A 14,347-nucleotide genomic window follows, 5' to 3' on the forward strand; every position below is an offset into this window, starting at 1 on the left:
TTATGATCTGGTTATGAACTGGTTATGATCTAGCTATGAACTGGTTATGATCTAGTTATGAACTGGTTATGATCTAGTTATGAACTGGTTATGATCTGTTATGATCTGGTTATAAACTGGTTATGATCTGTTATGAACTGGTTATGAACTGGTTATGATCTGGTTATGAACTGGTTATGAACTGGTTATGATCTAGCTATGAACTGGTTATGATCTAGTTATGAACTGGTTATGATCTAGTTATGAACTGGTTATGATCTGGTTATGAACTGGTTATGATCTGGTTATGATCTGGTTATGAACTGGTTATGATCTGTTATGATCTGGTTATGAACTGGTTATGAACTGGTTATGATCTGTTATGAACTGGTTATGAACTGGTTATGAACTAGTTATGAACTGGTTATGATCTAGTTATGAACTGGTTATGATCTGGTTATGAACTGGTTATGATCTGTTATGATCTGTTATGAACTGGTTATGAACTGGTTATGAACTGTAATGAACTGGTTATGAACTGTAATGAACTGGTTATGAACTGGTTATGATCTGTTATGAACTGGTTATGAACTGGTTATGATCTGTTATGAACTGGTTATGATCTGTAATGAACTGGTTATGAACTGGTTATGATCTGTTATGAACTGGTTATGAACTGGTTATGATCTGTTATGAACTGGTTATGAACTGTAATGAACTGGTTATGAACTGGTTATGATCTGTTATGAACTGGTTATGAACTGGTTATGATCTGTTATGAACTGGTTATGAACTGTAATGAACTGGTTATGATCTGTTATGAACTGGTTATGAACTGGTTATGATCTGTTATGAACTGGTTATGAACTGTAATGAACTGGTTATGAACTGGTTATGATCTGTTATGAACTGGTTATGAACTGGTTATGAACTGGTTATGAACTGGTTATGATCTAGCTATGAACTGGTTATGATCTAGTTATGAACTGGTTATGATCTAGTTATGAACTGGTTATGATCTGGTTATGAACTGGTTATGAACTGGTTATGATCTGTTATGAACTGGTTATGAACTGGTTATGATCTGTTATGAACTGGTTATGAACTGTAATGAACTGGTTATGAACTGGTTATGATCTGTTATGAACTGGTTATGAACTGGTTATGATCTGTTATGAACTGGTTATGAACTGTAATGAACTGGTTATGATCTGTTATGAACTGGTTATGAACTGGTTATGATCTGTTATGAACTGGTTATGAACTGGTTATGATCTGTTATGAACTGGTTATGAACTGGTTATGATCTGTTATGAACTGGTTATGATCTGTTATGAACTTGTTATGAACTGTAATGAACTGGTTATGAACTGTAATGAACTGGTTATGAACTGGTTATGATCTGGTTATGAGGAGGTGATGCTCTCGTTCATATGTCCTCTTTGTGTTTGTATATTAGCTGGATCAATAACCCGTCGTCTTCGAGAGCATTGATGGTAATAACGATAATAATGAATCATAGTTAAATCTGATTTCCTGTTTCTCGGTCTGGAGATATCAGCTGTTTGTCTTCTACGTGACGCGAAGAAATGATATTTATACGTTAAAAACTGTCTTTTTAAAGACGCTATGTACATAAGTTATGATGGAAACATGTCAGACAGTGCTGGACGTTCCCCTCTACTTCCTGTCTTTGTGCTAAGCTAGGCTAACCTCGTCCAGAGTTGTGCGTATTGTCATTTCCAGAGAGATTAAAGAAAGTCGAGAGCGGATTACAGAGTTTATCATATCAATAAAAAGACATTTTACATTATGAAACAGACTTTCTATCAACTCTTAACCCATCTGCAGAGATTCTGACCCACTTCTCTAATCTGAGACTCACATACAGTGAAACCCATGACCATGTGCTGCACTGAGGCATGCTGGGAGTTTTTTACCACGAAGATGTTTGGTAATGTTTCATCTTTTTGATAAATGTGTGAGCGTGAATATGAGGCTAAAACCTGATGAACACTGAGGATACTGTTCCATGACCCCAATCCTCAACACATGTTTCTGTCAACAGATGCTTTGTGTACGCAGCCGCCGTGGACAAAATAACAGAAACACATGATGTGGAATTCTTACTTTGTGAGCTGAACCGTTTCTACATCCTAGAATGCAACAATAACCAAAGGGGCGGAGTTTAGGGATTGGTCACGGGGTCAATGTTACCATCAATGTACAAGTCCCTGAGAAGTTGGTCAACAATGGTATGTAATAAAAAGGGTAACATTTATAACATGTAAGAGATGTAACATTTGTTACATCACTTACATGTTATAAATGTTTAGGGCTGCAACTAACGATTATTTTAATAATTGATTAATCGGTTGATTATTTTTTCGATTAATCGGATTAAATTTTTTTTTAAAAAGCGTTCATTTCCAACCCTTTATTCAAAAACAGAAGTGACAGTGCAAAACATCTTCAGAAAGCACCAACAGGTTGCTCCTGAACATCCCTGAGCTGTTCATTAAAACAACAAAATGGACTAACACTAAAAACATACACATGTATGCTTTACATCTGCCAAATGTGAGCCCTTTTTACTGTAATTGATCCCTCCAGAGGCTGCATTTACATACCCTGCTTTATCAATATGTATGAAATACTGGACAGAGGGAAGCTGTACTGCTCCTTATAGAGCAGAGGTGGGCAAACTACGGCCCGCGGGCCGGATCCGGGCATTTTAATCCGGCCCTCCGAGTATTATAATTCTTATAACATTAAAAAAAAAAAAAAAAGTTATAGTAAAGACCGCTGTAACGCCTTCTGCTGCGTTCTGTTCCGTTACAGCAGTCTGCAGCGCCGTGCGGACCGCTGCCTGCCGAGTTCTGCTGGACTAGAGCGACACACAACACTTGCTGTGCTGCTGGTCCATTCCACCCCTCCTCCACTGATCCCACAGACAAGGCCACACTTTTATTTTTATTACCGTAATATACCGCAAACCACTGAAAAGCTCCACTTCTTAGCGGTCAGAATCCTTTTTAATTATGTCGTAAAGCGTTAACTTTAGAAGAATTACGGTAATATGAATCACTTTCTGTCGCCGGAGACAGGGTTTGTACTCCAACAGGTTTAGAGTTGTAAATGAACTGACAGCTGCATGCAGAGTGTTTTTCCTCAGTATAACTAACATAACTAACCACATTCCACCCTGCGCTCATGTCATGTGACATATAGGGTTCTGTCTGTCAGCCTCCTGCAGTGATCCCTTCTGTCACAATGAGTGGACCCAAGAAGAGACAAGTCGACAGTGAGTGCAGAGTCTTTAATGAGTGGACTAAGTATGTTTTCACCGAAGTACGATCAGAGGCAGTATGTCTTATTTGCCAAGAAACCATTGCAGTATTCAAAGAATACAATATTAGCCGCCACTTTTCCGCCAAGCATGCTAACTATGCTAGCCAACAGTCAACGACAGAACGGGCGGCTACTGCTAAGAGGTTGGCAGCCAATTTAAAGAGTCAGCAAAATATTTTTCTCCGCCAAACTGCTATACAAGAATCAAGCACTAAGGCAAGTTTTTTGCTCGTATTCAAATGAGCAAAAGCCAGCAAGCCTTTCTCTGAAGGAGAGTTTTTGAAAGAATGTATGGTAGAAACAGCAGGTCTCTTATGTCCAGAGAGCAAAAACTAATTTGAAAAACTTTATCACGCAGAACAGTGACTCGGCGTGTAGAACAAATTGATGAAGATTTAACCAGCGAGTTGAACAAAAAAGCTGAGTCATGTACGTTATATTCTCACACCGCCCCCTGCCGGCCTCGCCGTCCTCCAGTGTAGAGCCACGGGTCTCACACCGCCCAGCACCCCCTGTGGCGGACCACAGGCTCCCCACCTTCCCTTTGGCTCCAGTGATCTGTTTTACCAGATACTCATACTCTCATGTGGTCTGCATTTGGGTCCTAAACATTGTCCTCCCGTGACAGGTTCACACAAACACTCTCCATCCATCTGATACTGGCCCGGCCCGTCTGTCAAATTTTTTTATTCAATGTGGCGCCTGAGCCAAAAAGTTTGCCCACCCCTGATATAGAGCGTCCTCTTCCTTAAACTCGTTCATTCTGGGTCTCTTATGACCACGACGTCACGTTGTTGGCTAAGCCCAACGACGTGATTTGCTTCATTCTACTTTGAGTAAAAAAAACAAAAAAACCTGCAGCCAGATCCTCCGGTGAGCCGGTTTAACGTTAAGAGTGACTGGTGAACTGAACCAGACCGGGGGGTGACGGCATGTTTCACCACGTTACGTTTCTTTACAAGCAAGACTGAACTGTAACGGAACATAACGTAACTTTAACGACAATACACAACCAAACACGTTAGCTAACGCGATAGCAAGCTGACTAGCTTCCATTAAAAACAAGTTGGAGGAACATAAAGACGCCGATTGGCCAAGACTCGACTCGTCAAAGATCTTCTATTTTTGAGAAGATCACAACCTCAGCTTTTCTCGTGTCTCACTCCAATCTCAGAAACGCTGGCCGGCCAGTTGCTCTGCTCCGCTCTTTTTTTTCTTCTCCGCGACTTATTGCCCGGCGTAATAATCGCGCGACACAACGAATCGATAATGAAATTCGTTGCCAACACTTTTGATAATCGATTTTTATCTATTTTATCGATTCGTTGTTGCAGCCCTATAAATGTTACATCTCTTACATGTTACGTCTTTTACATGTAACATCTGTAACATGTAACACATGTTACAGATGTTACATGTAAGTGATGTTACATACTGTATGTTACAGATGTTGCATGTGTTACAGATGTAACATATGTAAGAGATGTAACATCTGTAACATGTTTTACATGTTACAGATGTTACATCTCTTACATGTTACGTCTTTTACATGTAACATCTGTAACATGTGTTACATGTTACAGATGTTACATGTAAAAGACGTAACATGTAACATCTGTAACATACAGTATGTAACATCACTTACATGTAACACATGTTACAGATGTTACATGTAAGTGATGTTACATACTGTATGTTACAGATGTTACATGTGACAGATGCAACATCTGTCACATGTAACATCTGTAACATGTAACACATGTTACAGATGTTACATGTAAGTGATGTTACATACTGTATGCTACAGATGTTGCATGTGTTACAGATGTAACATATGTAAGAGATGTAACATCTGTAACATGTTTTACATGTTACAGATGTTACATGCAAGTGATGTTACATACTGTATGCTACAGATGTTACATGTGTGACAGATGCAACATCTGTCACACATGTAACATGTGACAGATGTTGCATCTCTTACATATGTTACATCTCTAACACATGCAACATCTGTAACATGTAACATGTTACAGATGTTGCATGTGTTAGAGATGTGACATCTCTCTCTCTTTCTCTTTTCAAATGCCGAGCCGGCGCTCTGGTTTAATTCCTGTGGTGATATTTGGAGAGAAGGTTTACTGGTGCAGAAGGAAAAGGTAACTGTTGAAACCTTGTTTGTGCTGAGAACGCTGCATTCTGAGGACATTTTCTTCATATAATTTTCAGTCCTTTGGTCTAAAGGGTTATTTCATATTTACTGTCAACGAAAGCCTTAAAAATAACTAAATCAACCATCAGATCAATCAAGTCCCAGTTCTGGGTCCCGTTCTTTTCTTTTTTACATGCTTCTCTTTGGTCACCAAATAAGAAGAAAGACTGGAACTTTTCTTTTTAACAAATGATATGAGTTCTTCCCGGTTAATCTGCAGCGTTGCTTGATGGTATTAATTATCAGCATGCTAACGTGAGCTGAGGAGAACCTCAGGTTCATCATCATGGACCAGCCAACACATCATTCATAAACTCTTATGGTCTCAATATTAGTGATTTGGGAACTTTAAAATGACACAATTAATGTCCAGTGACAAATTAGATGAATGTTTACAAAACAAAATGTCAAACAGTCGAAGAATCTCATTAGAAACAAATAAATTGTAAATTTAAAATGTACATATTAAAAGATGCACACGAGTACATGTTTCTGTACTATAATATATATATATATATATATATATATATATATATATATATATATATATATATATATATTATAGTATTTATTTCCCTTGTCATTCAGTGCATGAGTCATTATTGAAGGCAGCTTCATGTGTGAACAGTCAACAGACAGATCTTTATACAGAAACATAAACACACGTCGTCCTCAGAGAGACGACAACAAAAAGATTCATGCTGCTCTGCTGTCGCCATGGCAACAGAGATGAAAGGCCGGGCGGGGGCGGGGGTTTGATTCCAGGATCAAAAACACGGACGCGATGCCGACGTGTCCTCCGCCCGGAAACCGTTCATTCACAAGAGACACATCTTCAGAGACCGTTTCACTGTAATGTTCACACTTAATCAATATCCATCCAGACGGCTCGAGCTGATCGATCACTGATCAGTTAGGTTTAGACAACTAAACTACTAGTTAGGTTTAAAGAATAGGATGAGATAAGGTAAATAAGAATGGATTATATTTAATAAACTGACCCATCGCATGTTTTATGTTAAATCAAAGATACTAACTATTAACTATAATATTTCCTTCCATCTAGTAGAATTAGAAAGCAGCATAACAAGAACATACCAACTAAAGAGCCTCAACACTTACAGGACTTAAGTAAATGTTCTTTACTTTCTACCACTGACAGTGAATACATCGTTGTTCATTCATTGAAACTAGAAACCAAACATTGAAAACCAACACTATCCTCATGAGAAACACACACACACACACACATACACACACACACACACACACACACACACACACATACACACACACACACACACACACACACACACACACACACACACACACACACACACACACACACACAGCTCTGTTTGAGCTGCTGAATGAATGGAGTATCTGACCCTATGAATGAGCCCAGAGCGGGGGGGGGGGGGGGGGGGGGGGGGCTCAGGCAGCTGCCAACATTATCATGCAAGCCTCCAGCTTTGTGTTTTCTTTGGGGGCAGAGCCTCCAGAAGAGGACGGGGACCTCCAGAGTCCATTAGACTCTGAATGAGGTCGTCTCTGACGGCATGTTTCAACACTGACAGCTAAATGTTCACGTTTCTCTCTGAGGTTTGGTGGGACAGGACAGAGCTGTCAATCATTGGCTGGGACATAGTGAAATTAATAAACCACTTTCTGAAAACAACAAATAACTAAATCCAATTCGCAGCTTCTGCCAGAGCCTTCTACCACGTTTCAGTTTGCTCAGCTGAAGAACGTTTGATTCGGAGCTCAAGAGGGAACCTTCACACGTCCTCAAAGACTCACAACGTGTCGGCTTCTCTGTGGCGCTGAAGCTGATCGCAGTTCTCTAACTTTCCCTCCACCTCATATTTAAAGAGACAACAAGTCCACTTTGTATTTGTGAACAACATTTTGCCAAAACAGACAACGAACGAGCCCAACGAGGTCACCGCTGCTGGCACCGGCCTCCGGGCCCTCAGTCAGCTGCTGGGACCGGGCGACATGTCCAGCCTTCAGGGGCTCAGGAGGCTTGTTTGTCTTTCAAAGAGACGATTGTCACTCCTCTCCTTCATCTTGAAAACCATGACTGAAAACATCAAATTGTTTCTGGACAAACAATAAAATCAAGTTGGGAAGAAACAGTTTATAAGTCAAGGTCCACTTCCTGTCGTTCACCAGATCCCGGCTCAGTTCTTCTCACTCCAGCTCATGAGATGAAAAGGAAAATGTTCACTTTTCTAAAAGAAGTCTGAAGGAAGACTGTTTGACAAAGACTTGGTTTCTTTATTTATTTTCTGTAACATGTATTTTGTTAATGACAATTAATACTCAATTATGACTGAAATACTAGTTAAGTAGTAACTAGTTCTAGTTGTATTGATAGTGAAAATTATTTCTATGAGGGTGCCGTGAAGAAATAAATCCTTTTACGATTGTTTTTTGTATTTTTCTCTCAACAATTACAATGGAAACGTAAAGGCAGTAATCTCCCTAATCCGCCTGCAAGCCTCTTAACCACTGCTGCGTGTAATTCAGATGCTTTATAGAAGATAGTAAATACAACGTCTGCTTGAATTAAGTTTACGGAGAGTTTAAAACAAACACTGTAACGTAGTGTGTAACGTAGCTGTAATCCAACAACAGGCAGTTTAAAATGGCTGTTGGGATGAACAGAGCCAGGGTTAATCCACACATGGAAAAGTACACCAATAATCTGAGGACATCATCAAAGAGATCCAACTACAATCAATGTAGCATATCATCAAAGAGATCCAACTACAATCAATGTAGGACATCATCAAAGAGATCCAACTACAATCAATGTAGGACATCATCAAAGAGATCCAACTACAATCAATGTAGGACATCATCAAAGAGATCCAACTACAATCAATGTAGGACATCATCAAAGAGATCCAGCATTTAGTTGTTTAAACCTGACTAGTAGTTTAGTTGTTTAAACCTAACTAGTAGTTTAGTTGTTTAAACCTGACTAGTAGTTTAGTTGTTTGAACCTAACTGAGTAGTTTAGTTGTTTAAACCTAACTAGTAGTTTAGTTGTTTAATCCAAACTAGTAAATTAGTTGTCTAAATCTAACTAGTAGTTTAGTTGTTTGAACCTAACTGAGTAGTTTAGTTGTCTAGACCTAACTAGTAGTTTAGTTGTCTAGACCTAACTAGTAGTTTAGTTGTTTGAACCTAACTGAGTAGTTTAGTTGTCTAGACCTAACTAGTAGTTTAGTTGTCTAAATCTAACTAGTAGTTTAGTTGTTTGAACCTAACTGAGTAGTTTAGTTGTCTAAACCTAACTAGTAGTTTAGTTGTTTAAATCTAACCAGTAGTTTAGTTGTTTGAACCTAATTAGTAGTTTAGTTGTCTAGACCTAACTAGTAGTTTAGTTGTTTGAACCTAACTGAGTAGTTTAGTTGTCTAGACCTAACTAGTAGTTTAGTTGTCTAAATCTAACTAGTAGTTTAGTTGTTTGAACCTAATTAGTAGTTTAGTTGTCTAAATCTAACTAGTAGTTTAGTTGTTTGAACCTTATTAGTAGTTTAGTTGTCTAAACCTAATTGGTAGTTTAGTTGTTTAAACCTAACTAGTAGTTTAGTTGTCTAAACCTAACTAGTAGTTTAGTTGTTTAAATCTAACCAGTAGTTTAGTTGTTTAAACCTAACTGGTAGATTAGTTGTTTGAACCTAACTGAGTAGTTTAGTTGTTTAAACCTAACTAGTAGTTTAGTTGTCTAAATCTAACTAGTAGTTTAGTTGTTTAAACCTAACTAGTAGTTTAGTTGTCTAAATCTAACTAGTAGTTTAGTTGTTTTAACCTAACTGAGTAGTTTAGTTGTTTAAACCTAACTAGTAGTTTAGTTGTTTAAACCTAACTGAGTAGTTTAGTTGTCTAGACCTAACTAGTAGTTTAGTTGTTTAAACTTAAATAGTAGTTTAGTTGTTTTAACCTAACTGAGTAGTTTAGTTGTTTAAACCTAACTAGTAGTTTAGTTGTCTAAATCTAACTAGTAGTTTAGTTGTTTTAATCTAACTAGTAGTTTAGTTGTTTAAACCTAACTAGTAGTTTAGTTGTTTTAATCTAACTAGTAGTTTAGTTGTTTAAACCTAACTAGTAGTTTAGTTGTTTAAACCTAACTAGTAGTTTAGTTGTTTAAACCTAACTGAGTAGTTTAGTTGTTTAAACCTAACTAGTAGTTTAGTTGTTTAAACTTAAATAGTAGTTTAGTTGTTTTAACCTAACTGAGTAGTTTAGTTGTTTAAACCTAACTAGTAGTTTAGTTGTCTAAATCTAACTAGTAGTTTAGTTGTTTTAATCTAACTAGTAGTTTAGTTGTTTAAACCTAACTAGTAGTTTAGTTGTTTTAATCTAACTAGTAGTTTAGTTGTTTAAACCTAACTAGTAGTTTAGTTGTTTAAACCTAACTAGTAGTTTAGTTGTTTAAACCTAACTAGTAGTTTACTGATAGGAGACCCCGGGGAAGACCGAGGACACGCTGGAGGGATTATATCTCCCGGCTGGCCTTGGAACGCCTCGGGATCCCAGAATGAGCTGGAAAGTGTTGCGGGTGAGAGGGAAGCCTGGGTCGGCCTGCTGAACCTGCTGCCACCGCAACCCGACCCCGGATAAGCGGCTGATAATGGATGGATGGATGGATGGATAGTAGTTTAGTTGTCTAAATCTAACTAGTAGTTTAGTTGTTTAAACCTAACTAGTAGTTTAGTTGTTTAAACCTGACTAGTAGTTTAGTTGTCTAAATTTAACTAGTAGTTTAATTGTTTGAACCTTACCTTACTTTGTTGTGTATTGTGTGTGTTGTGTGTACTGTGTGTATTGTGTGTTTTGTGTACTGTGTGTGTTGTGTGTACCGCGTGTACTGTGTGTGTTGTGTACTGTGTGTTGTGTGTGTTGTGTGTACTGTGTGTTGTGTGTACCATGTGTTGTGTGTACTGTGTGTGTTGTGTGTACTGTGTGTGTTGTGTGTGTTGTGTGCACTGTGTGTGTTGTGTGTACTGTGTGTTGTGTGTACTGTGTGTGTTGTGTGTACTGTGTGTGTTGTGTGCACTGTGTGTGTTGTGTGTACTGTGTGTTGTGTGCATTGTGTGTTGTGTGCACTGTGTGTTGTGTGCACTGTGTGTACTGTGTGTACTGTGTGTTGTGTGTACTGTGTGTACTGTGTGTTGTGTGTACTGTGTGTTGTGTGTACTGTGTGTTGTGTGTACTGTGTGTACTGTGTGTTGTGTGTACTGTGTGTTGTGTGTACTGTGTGTACTGTGTGTTGTGTGTACCGTGTGTACTGTGTGTTGTGTGTACTGTGTGTACTGTGTGTTGTGTGTACTGTGTGTTGTGTGCACTGTGTGTACTGTGTGTTGTGTGTACCGTGTGTACTGTGTGTTGTGTGTACTGTGTGTTGTGTGTACTGTGTGTTGTGTGCACTGTGTGTACTGTGTGTTGTGTGTACCGTGTGTACTGTGTGTTGTGTGCACTGTGTGTTGTGTGTACTGTGTGTACTGTGTGTTGTGTGTACCGTGTGTACTGTGTGTTGTGTGTACTGTGTGTTGTGTGCACTGTGTGTTGTGTGTACTGTGTGTACTGTGTGTTGTGTGTACTGTGTGTTGTGTGCACTGTGTGTTGTGTGTACTGTGTGTTGTGTGCACTGTGTGTTGTGTGTACTGTGTGTTGTGTGTATTGTGTGTGTTGTGTGTACTGTGTGTTGTGTGTACTGTGTGTTGTGTGTACTGTGTGTTGTGTGCACTGTGTGTTGTGTGTACTGTGTGTACTGTGTGTTGTGTGTACTGTGTGTTGTGTGTACTGTGTGTACTGTGTGTTGTGTGTACCGTGTGTTGTGTGCACTGTGTGTTGTGTGTACTGTGTGTTGTGTGTACTGTGTGTTGTGTGCACTGTGTGTTGTGTGTACTGTGTGTTGTGTGTACCGTGTGTACTGTGTGTTGTGTGTACTGTGTGTTGTGTGCACTGTGTGTTGTGTGTACTGTGTGTTGTGTGTATTGTGTGTGTTGTGTGTACTGTGTGTTGTGTGTACTGTGTGTTGTGTGTATTGTGTGTGTTGTGTGTACTGTGTGTTGTGTGTACTGTGTGTACTGTGTGTTGTGTGTACTGTGTGTTGTGTGCACTGTGTGTTGTGTGTACTGTGTGTTGTGTGTACTGTGTGTACTGTGTGTTGTGTGTACTGTGTGTTGTGTGTACTGTGTGTACTGTGTGTTGTGTGTACTGTGTGTTGTGTGTACTGTGTGTACTGTGTGTACTGTGTGTACTGTGTGTTGTGTGTACTGTGTGTTGTGTGCACTGTGTGTTGTGTGTACTGTGTGTTGTGTGTACTGTGTGTACTGTGTGTTGTGTGTACTGTGTGTTGTGTGTATTGTGTGTACTGTGTGTTGTGTGTACTGTGTGTTGTGTGTACTGTGTGTTGTGTGCACTGTGTGTTGTGTGTACTGTGTGTACTGTGTGTTGTGTGCACTGTGTGTTGTGTGTACTGTGTGTTGTGTGCACTGTGTGTTGTGTGTACTGTGTGTACTGTGTGTTGTGTGTACTGTGTGTTGTGTGTATTGTGTGTACTGTGTGTTGTGTGTACTGTGTGTTGTGTGCACTGTGTGTTGTGTGTACTGTGTGTTGTGTGTATTGTGTGTGTTGTGTGTACTGTGTGTTGTGTGTACCGCGTGTAATGTGTGTGTACTGTGTGTGTTGTGTGTACTGTGTGTGTTGTGTGTACTGTGTGTGTTGTGTGTGTGTGTACTGTGTGTGTTGTGTGTGTGTTGTGTGTGTGTGTGTGTGTACTGTGTGTGTTGTGTGTGTGCGTACTGTGTGTGTATTGTGTGTGTTGTGTGTTGTGTACTGTGTGTGTTGTGTGTGTGTGTACTGTGTGTGTTGTGTGTGTGTGTGTACTGTGTGTGTTGTGTGTGTGTTGTGTGTGTGCGTACTGTGTGTGTATCGTGTGTGTTGTGTGTACTGTGTGTTGTGTGTACTGTGTGTTGTGTGTACTGTGTGTTGTGTGTACTGTGTGTGTTGTCTACTTTGTGTTGTGTGCACTGTGTGTGTTGTGTGTTGTGTGTACTGTGTGTGTTGTGTGTGTGTACTGTGTGTTGTGTGTACTGTGTGTGTGTACTGTGTGTGTTGTGTGTGTGTACTGTGTGTTGTGTGTACTGTGTGTGTGTACTGTGTGTGTTGTGTGTGTGTACTCTGTGTTGTGTACTGTGTGTTGTGTGTACTGTGTTTACTGTGTGTGTTGTGTGTGTGTACTGTGTGTGTTGTGTGTGTGTGTGTACTGTGTGTGTTGTGTGTGTGTGTACTGTGTGTGTTGTGTGTGTGTTGTGTGTGTGTGTGTGTACTGTGTGTGTTGTGTGTGTGCGTACTGTGTGTGTATTGTGTGTGTTGTGTGTTGTGTACTGTGTGTACTGTGTGTGTCTGTGTGTTTGTGTGTCTGTCTGTGTGTGTGTCTGTCTGTGTGTGTGTATGTCTGTGTGTGTGTGTGTGTCTGTGTGTCTGTGTGTCTGTGTGTGTCTGTGTGTGTGTGTGTACTGTGTGTTGTGTGTGATCCTCCGGGATGACAGCATGTCGGTCTTCATGAGCTGCAGCCGTCTGACCCACTTTCTCCGGACAGATTGAGCTGCTGCTGCGCCTCACAACGCAGACCCACAACACGGGACTCACAACGTGGACCCACAACACGGGACTCACAACGTGGACCCACAACACGGGACTCACAACGTGGACCCACAACACGGGACTCACAACGCGGAACCACAACACGGGACTCACAACGCGGAACCACAACACGGGACTCACAACGCGGACCCACAACACGGGACTCACAACGCAGACCCACAACACAGGACTCACAACGCGGACCCACAACACAGGACTCACAACGCGGACCCACAACACGGGACTCACAACGCGGACCCACAACACGGGACTCACAACGCGGACCCACAACACGGGACTCACAACGCGGACCCACAACACGGGACTCACAACGCGGACCCACAACATGGGACTCACAACGCGGACCCACAACACGGGACTCACAACGCGGACCCACAACACGGGACTCACAACGCGGACCCACAACACGGGACTCACAACGCGGACCCACAACACGGGACTCACAACACGGGACCCACAATACGGGACTCACAACACGGACCCACAACACGGGACTCACAACACGGACCCACAACACGGGACCCACAACAAGGGACTCACAACACGGGACTCACAACAAGTGACCCACAACACGGGACCCACAACAAGGGACTCACAACACGGGACTCACAACACGGACCCACAACACGGGACCCACAACAAGGGACTCACAACACGGGACTCACAACAAGGGACTCACAACAAGGGACTCACAACACGGGACTCACAACACGGACCCACAACACGGGACCCACAACAAGGGACTCACAACACGGGACTCACAACAAGGGACTCACAACACGGGACTCACAACAAGGGACTCACAACAAGGGACTCACAACACGGGACTCACAACGCGGACCCACAACACGGGACTCACAACAAGGGACTCACAGCAAGGGACTCACAACAAGGGACTCACAACAAGGGACTCACAACACGGGACTCACAACGCGGACCCACAACAAGGGACTCACAACAAGGGACCCAGAACAAGGGACTCACAACAAGGGACTCACAACAAGGGACCCACAACAAGGGACTCACAACAAGGGACTCACAGCAAGGGACCCAGAACAAGGGACTCACAACAAGAGACTCACAACAAGGGACCCACAACAAGGGACTCACAACAAGCGA

At 41.2% G+C, this 14,347-nt stretch overlaps 1 protein-coding gene across 1 annotated transcript in view; it reads right to left on the bottom strand.

Moving 5' to 3' along the window:
• Nucleotides 1–14,347, bottom strand: part of ptpro (protein tyrosine phosphatase receptor type O) — a gene marked incomplete at its 5' end in the record, with an annotated part of 59,407 nt that overhangs the window by 44,578 nt on the left and 482 nt on the right. The window lies entirely within an intron of this gene.

This window comes from Taurulus bubalis, assembly GCF_910589615.1.
Source record: "Taurulus bubalis genome assembly, chromosome: 20".
Classification (NCBI taxonomy): domain Eukaryota; kingdom Metazoa; phylum Chordata; class Actinopteri; order Perciformes; family Cottidae; genus Taurulus; species Taurulus bubalis.